The sequence below is a fragment of the Gossypium arboreum genome, chromosome 2 (genome assembly GCF_025698485.1).
Source record: "Gossypium arboreum isolate Shixiya-1 chromosome 2, ASM2569848v2, whole genome shotgun sequence".
NCBI classification, from domain to species: domain Eukaryota; kingdom Viridiplantae; phylum Streptophyta; class Magnoliopsida; order Malvales; family Malvaceae; genus Gossypium; species Gossypium arboreum.
The window spans coordinates 50,070,636-50,079,196 of record NC_069071.1 but is presented as its reverse complement, the minus strand read 5'-3'; positions in this window follow the sequence as shown (position 1 = coordinate 50,079,196).

Below are 8,561 nucleotides of genomic sequence, written 5' to 3'. Positions count from 1 at the left end.
GGCTATAGATTCTAGCATCCCACTCAAAGCGACCACATAGGCCATTTTCACATGGCTTAAAGTTTACAACCCAAAATTTAACAAAACAAAATAGCTCATACATGCCAAATGTTCTCCTAAGTCGACTAAGAAGACAATACCAAAGATTGCTCGCGGTGTGATGACTTCGTTGTGATTCTGAACACCCAAAAGGAGACGAGCCCAAGGAACCTAAAATGGGTGACAAGAAAACACCGAGTGAGTTTATAACTCAGAAGTCATAAGCATTCCACAACCATCCATTAATACAATTATCATAAAATGAAATAATGAAACAAGGCCAAATGTTCCAGCCATACCGAACTATACCATAGTTCCTTAGATCTTCGGATCAATCTCATACCAAGTCATACATTTACATTTCATATACTGTTCAATAGGATATTTGAAGCAATTTCCATACATCATTTCGTTTCCGCAACAATCATGCAATCAAATGAACTTTCATCTATTCCACGATACCTTATTTACGGAATGCAATTGAAATCATCACATAGATTTAAATCTTACCAACTCCACCCGAGCATGAACATAGCATCTATTAGCCATGAACTCAAGGTACTTACTCTTTCCGCTGTCCATACTCATCTCGATAAAGTCACGCCTCCATATAAATGTTCAATCGGAGATATGTGTAGAGTTCGCACACATAGTGCTTAATACTCAATCACGCACACTTAGTGCCATATGATTCAAGCCCGCACACATAGTGCCATATAGTCCAAACTCGCACACTTAGTGCCGTACATTACAAGCTCGCACACTCAATTGCCAATTTCGTCACCGTACACATCTATTTCTCGCACACTTAGTGCCAAGCAAACTTCCTACACATTTCACTATCTCTTTTACGTTCAACATTACCATCTTTTCATACACATACATTTGTATATATTTCATCTCATTAAACACAATTGCATAGATATTACAATCATTTAAGCAATATCAAATATATGCTTAATGACTTACCTTGTGTTGGGTAAAATAGTCCAAGTCGGCTACTCGATGACCTTCGCCTTTCCCTTGCTTGATTCTCCTTCTTTAACTCCTTGAACTTAATCAATAAATCAACTAGTTTAACCATCTCGCTAAACATTCATAATTCAATTACACATGCATATGTATGTTTGTATATTCGCAACCATCCTCACTTATTACCCATTTAGTCAACAATCTAAGCCAAGATAAGGCTTCAATATGGTTGCCTCTAACCGAATACATGCTCACCAAATTCCCTTCATGTGGCGAATATGCATGTCCATGTTGAGGCCATTTATGCACTTATTACCACACAAAACAGCATACATTTTACTAACTAATACCTTTCCATATTGTAACTCAATACACATCTATCATTTCCTTCATAACCAAAACATCATCATAAGTAAGTATATACCTTAAGATAGTATATCGTCATACCAATACATCATGCTCAAACATATATACATATATGTATGCTAGAGCCGAATCTCAAGTTGATTGTAACTAAACATGAACATGATTTGAAACACAAATCTTACTCTCCATGCAAAGAGCATAAATCACACTTGGGGATGCACCATGGCGAATACATCACAACACCATAATTTTGGTCATGATTACACAAAGAACTTAGTATATCATTCAAAAATGCTCAAAGAAAATCTAAGAGTCCTCAATCCACCATCACATGTATCATCATCAAGCTTCATATTTAACATGCAATGGCATTAACTCAAAATCCACCTTGGCCAAATACCATCCCCATGATATAACAAAGATTTGAACCATGGGCTAATAAGAACATCAAGTTAACAACCAAAAACATGCATGAATCTCATGGCACAACATCAAACATACCTTAATCTTGATGCAAATATAGCCAAACCTCTTCCTAATCCTCTTCCAACCCAAGCATGAAGCAAAATTCCTCCTTCCCTCTAGTATTTTCGGTCAAGAGAGAATGAAATGGATGAGCAAAATTTTTTCTTTTCTTTTCTTCCATGTACTGCAATGGGGGTTTCACTCACACACACATTTTTTTTCTTTACTACCCATGCTTATTTGTTTATTGTTTCCCCTAATGCACCAACAAAACATGTTTCATGACATGTTTAGCCCATACTCCTTGTCATGGCCGGCCATCACTTGTAAAAGGGGTATTTGACATGCAAGGCCATTGTTTTGCATGCATGCTTTAATTAGTCATCATACATTTCCCCATCATACTTTCAAAGTTTTCTACTAGGTCCTTTCTAGTGAAATTCACATTTATAACTCTAAATTAAAGCATCAAAATGTCACACATGAGTTAACACATATTATAGGCATCAAAATAAATATCAAATTATTTTTATGCCTCGGTTTTGTGGTCCCGAAACCACATTCCGACTAGGGTCGTTTTAAGGCTGTCACACGAAACCACTATTTCGATTAGGCCGTAATTTAGGATATCACAGTGTATGATGTGTGATATTGATTGTAATTGTATATTTATATATGCATGGATGAATGCTATGTGATGTTGTTGAGTATTGTTGCATGTAAGGTGGCAAATGGCTTGGAAAATAGCCTTATTTTTGTCCACACCAGTAGACACACGGGCGTGTGTCTAGGCCATATGTGACTCACGGTCAGCCTTATAGGTGTGTATTCAGGCTGTGTGTCCCCTACACCCTAAATTTTGAGAAATAGAATGCTTAGAATTGAGCACATGGGCAGAGACACGAGCGTGTGTCTCAGCCGTGTGGTGGACATGGCCTCATACACGAGCTTTTGCTCAGGCTGTGTGAAGTCTGCACCTATTTTATGAAAAATCATGATTTTTAAAATTATCACAAGGGCTTAATACACGGGCCTGTGGCTTGGCCGTGTGACTCAAATTTGTGCATGACATCATAAACAGACAGTTACATGGGTTAGGGACACGGGCGTGTGTGACCACACGGCCTACCCATACGGGCGTGTCCCAAACCACAAGGCATGTGACCCCTGTTTTGTAGCAAAATTTTCTAAGTTTGTAAAATTTTTTAGAAGTTCCCGGTTTAGTCCCGAATCTCCTCCAATGTATGTTTTGGGCTTTGAAGGATCATTTTAGGGACGTTATGGTTATTTATGAATGATTTTAATTTGGAAGCATATTTATGTCACAGAACAGTAAGTGTGTGATGATGGAAATCCAAAAATGCCTTATACCCTGCTCCAAAATTGAACACGGGTAAGGGATGTTACACATACATACCTGAACTATTCCATATCAGCTCATACTCATCCATATCTTTGATGTACCCATTGAACCATTCGGAATATTATTATTGGATATTCGGGTTTCTCACATAATAAATGCCAAAAAGATAATCGAAGCAATGCTGATGTCACACACTAAGTGCTAATGCATATGTATATAGCCTAAACTGTCTCAATTACGCATACTTAGTGCCAATATATATATATAGCCAAAGCTATTTCGGTCTCGCACACTAAGTGCCAATACATCTATAGTCAAAACTATTTTCAATCTCGCATACCAAGTGCACATAATTAGCCGAATCATCGTCTAACATGACCGTAATCTTGTATATACAATTTATGAAATATCAAAATATTTAATGCATATTTATAACAACGCTTATTACATACGAACTTACCTCGGATGCTAAAATAACGAAACGAGTCAACTATTTTGTAACTTTGTTCTTTTCCCGATCTAAGTCCGTATTTCACCTTTCTTTATCTAAATATAATCAAAATTAACTTAGTTAATCATCTCTCTATTCAATTTAATGCAAAAATTCACTTTAAGGCATTTTTACATAATTGCCCCTAATATTTCACATCTTTTACATTTTAGTCCTTATTTCATAAAAACACAAATTAATGCAATTTAACCACAACCCATGCTAGACGAATCTCAATTAGGTCCCTAGCAGCCCATATTTCTCATTTATTTCACATTTTAACCACAAATTTTTTATATTTCACAATTTAATCCCTAATTTGCATTTTCACCAAAAATCATTTAACAGAACTTGTATAATTCACATCCAACATTCATAATCTATTATCAAACATCAAAATACATATGTATTCATCAATGAAAACATTCAAAATCTTTAACGATTTTGCAAAATAGTCTCTGGGCTAGCTAAACCTAGATGCAACGATCTCAAAAACATAAAAATCATTAAAAACGGGACAAAAACCACTCACCTATTAAGCTAGAAAGCTTTATGACATGCATCCATGGAGTTTCCATCTTCTTAATTTTGGTGGGAGAAACTAAAAAAAGATGATAACTTTGTTGTTTTATTATTTTACTTGTTTATTTTACTAAATTACCTTTTTAACCTTTAATATAATTCATTAAAATCACTTGATTTAAGTCCATAAATGTCCACTCATATTAACAATGGTATATTTACCACATAAGGACCTCCACTTTAAAGTTCCATAGCTATTAGACACCTTTAGCTAATAGAACAGTACTTTTAAACTTTACGTGATTTACTCCTTTTTATCAAATTGACTAGTCAAACGATAAAATTTCTAAACGAAATTTTCACACAATCACTCAATCATGCTGTAAAAATTAAAATAATAATAAAATATTTATTTAAATCTTAGATTTGTGGTCCTAAAACCACTATTTTGATTTGAATAAAAACAGGCTGTTACAGAATCTGCCAGGACATTAAACATGGATCTAACGAGCAATACCATAGCTTCGCTATGGCAGCTTGCAGAGTCTGCCAAGACAATAAACACGGGGTGGTCCAGTGAGAAAATAAACATGGCTGCTCAATGAAGACGGTAATAGTGGGAAATTTGGCAAACCTATCAAAAAGGATTTGAAGGTGTATGGAAGTATGGATACAAAATAGTTAGCCAACAAATTGAAGGAATCTGCCGATGAATGGGAATGAAATACATATGGGAGCGGATTGTTAGAATAGTGGTTATGAAATCTAGTCGGGCATATGAATGGTAACCTAACAAGAAGTAGTTGTAGAAGTTGACGCACAATGGTGGCCTGGTGTACATGTGAGTGATAGGTGGCTTAATCGAGGATCGTAGATAAGGATTTGCCAACAAGAGTTGCCAGAGGGCCTAGTGAAATACTATTTGTTAGAGATTGAGTATAGGCACAATGATTAGTCCGTGAGGAAAAAAGGGGTTAGCTAGAACCCACCAACATAGGGATACATCTAGTGACAACATGTCTGTCAAGATTGTTCCTCTTAGAGGACAACTAGTATGAAAGTACAAGCCAAATAGCTAGTTTAGTAGGGAATCGATATGTAAGAGAAATAGTGAACTCATATGGCCACACAGATGATATTCCGTTGAGTATTGTAGGCCAAGTAGACCATAACAGAAAGGCATGTTACGTATAAGAGTAAGGTTTGACTAATGCAGCAAGTTTCAATGATGTAAATTGATCTTGATTTAAACCAAGTGGGACTTAGTTCGCCTGAGTGATGAGAGACATTATTAGCTTATCCAAATAGAGGGAACATCAATAAGTCTTGTGAGACTAAGATAAGATAAGAAGTCTAGCTTGGGTTTAATAGATGTGAAATATTAGCCAAGGCGAATATCTCCAGAAGGGCCATTTGGAGGGTAGGTCAGAGAAGCCCCATTAAAGTTAAATAGAGGGAAGAAGAAATCCACCCTGTAGTAGGGTAAATAAAAGGATATAAGTAAAAGGAAGCGTAGAGTTGGAAAATCTAAGGAGTCGCTCAAGGAACCTATCACATCCCAAAAATAAGGTTAGTAGAAATTGGGTTAATGAACCAAGAATGGTCACGCCTGATTTTTTATGTGGTGAAATTTTTCTACGAACCTTAGCAAAGGTCACATTCCATGTTTTAAATATTCTCTGTTAAATTGAACACAAGGAATAATTTGGCCAAGTGGTTAGGAGCTTTAATTAAATCCTATAGGTTCTAGGTTCAAGTCTCCTCATCATCACCTTTTTTAATTAAAATTGTGAATTTTTCATGTGCCAAAAACTCCCTTGCCTTCCAACCCATGCTTGCCATACTTAAGGGAGATTCTTTCCCTTATTTTCTAGTCAACTTTCTTTATTCCTTTTTGATCCATTGTCCCCCTAACTTGCCTTTTTTTGCATCAACACCATGTATGAGATACATTAAACCTAGGCTTGTTTAAGAGCCCCCTTTTCATCCATCTTTTCATTCTCCTCCCTCCAATTGATGCACCTCCCTAAGCTCCTCCTTGTTCTCTATTTTTTCTCTCTTTGTTTAGCCATAAGTCACCCTATTTTACTTTATTTTCTCTTCTCCTCCACCATTTCTTGGAAATGAATCAACAACACCACACCACCGAACCACCATTATGCCACCACTCCTCTTCTTCTTTTTCTCCATAGCCACCTTTAGCGCCACTCTCCCCACCGCGACAACCACCGTGCTCTATCACATACACAACTCATATTTTCTTTCTTTTTCTCTCCTCCTTTCTTCTACATCTTTTATTAAGTGACCGAACCCTTCTCCTCTCTTTCTCCTCCACTAAATTGTCACTGCCATCGTCACCATAGTACTACCACCGACGGTTGTGTTTCCCTCTCTCTTCTTCTTTGTTTTTCAACCTTCATCATTCTTTCTAGCGATCAAATTTTGTACTATCTACTTCTATTAGTTTTCATTTCTAAAACTTAATTTCATGGACTTACAATTAAATGACCCTTTCTATAGATCCTCATTTTCCCTTTAATTCGTGATCAAGGAGATCAATCAATTCTCTTGTCAACCAAGAAAGAGTATTTGTAAGGGTTGAATGAAAACCACACGTTCCTCTTTATTTTCTTCTTGACTGAATTTTGTTAAAGGTCATTACACATGTTACTTTTGTATATTAACATCTCTTATGTAATGTTACGTTGAAGGGTCAATCGATACAACCCGGGAGATCATTAATATTGGGATCAAAGTCACTAATCCGAGTGATTAATCTAAGGGTAAGTGTTAATGGAAGTTGATAACTAACTTATCATATCATCCTTAGAAACAATGGTCTTAATGTAATATCAACATTTGATGTTGAATATGTAATCTATCAATTAGATCCAATAGTGGGCGTTCGTAGAGAGTTGTTGCACATTGGATCTCTAATTAGGTGTGGGTTTAACATTAAACAAAAATGAATCTATGTTTCATTTTGTTAAAATTATTAGTATTGTTAAAATTGCGCTTATAAAGAATACTTTATGTATTCAAAAAGAGAAGTAAAACCCCTTCGGAATGGAATATCCAGGGAAGTGAATCTAAACCGTTGTTTTTGTGAAATGTATGATGTACGATCTTGATTATTATTAATACAAAATGTATGAAAATCTTATTCTCATATTATGTGATGTTATGACTTATGTGAATTTGGCATAAATTATAGAATGAGAAATATTGATATAATATGAATATATGTGATCTGCATGTTAAGCATGCTTATGCGCTTTTAAGTGATAAGTGATATAATGAGCATGTCTTATACACCAAAGTGAAAATTTGATTTTAAAGTGAAAAAGTTATTTTTTTGGCCATATCACATGCATGGGGTGGGATATGAGAAAGGTGAAAGATGTAGCAGTTTATCTGTAAAAGTGGTGGCTTGTCTACAATATTATTAAGTGGCAGTTTATTTGCATTGTAACAACCCATTTTTAGTGAAATCAGAATAGTAGTTTCGAGACTACAAATCTTATGAGTAAATTATTTTATTATTATTATTTTAATGTTTATGATGTAACACCCTTAACCTGTATCCGTCGCTAGAATAGGGTTTCAGAGCATTATCAGAATATACAGGTTAATTAACAGACATTTAAAATTATACAATGTTCATATCAGAACTTAATCAAAATCATACTTGTAGTCCCTTGTATGAACTCTCGAGGCTCTAAACATGCATTAAAAACAAATCGGGACTAAACCGGGATAGTAGAAAATTTTTCGTAAAATTTCAAAAAAAATTTAGATGCAGGGGTCACATGCCCGTGTGGTCAAGCCGTGTGATTAACACGGCCAGGGACACCCCCGTGTGTTCAGGCCGTGTAACTCTTTGTATTGATATTTTAAATATGCAGGGGACACACGACTATGCCACACACCCATATGCTAGGCCATGTGTCACACACGGTTGAGACGCACCCCCGCGTCTCTACCCGTGTGAACAAAAATAGGCTATTTTCCAAGCCACATTTCTCGCCCAATTTGCTTTTCACCTACACCAACACTAAAGCATATTCATAGACCATTCCAATACAATTAATTTATGCCAAGATCAAGTCTTATACATGACATTTAATAATACAAAGAAAATGTGTAACACCCCTTACCCATATCCGACGCAAGGACAGGGTTCGAGGCATTACTGAACTTAAACGTACACAATTTCATAAAATCGGGCCATAAAATTTCATTTAAATTAAAAACATTCAATCACATGCATAATGTCCCATACACGAGCTTTTGAGGCTCTGAACATGCATTAAAAGCGATTTGGGACTAAACCAAGAACTTTGG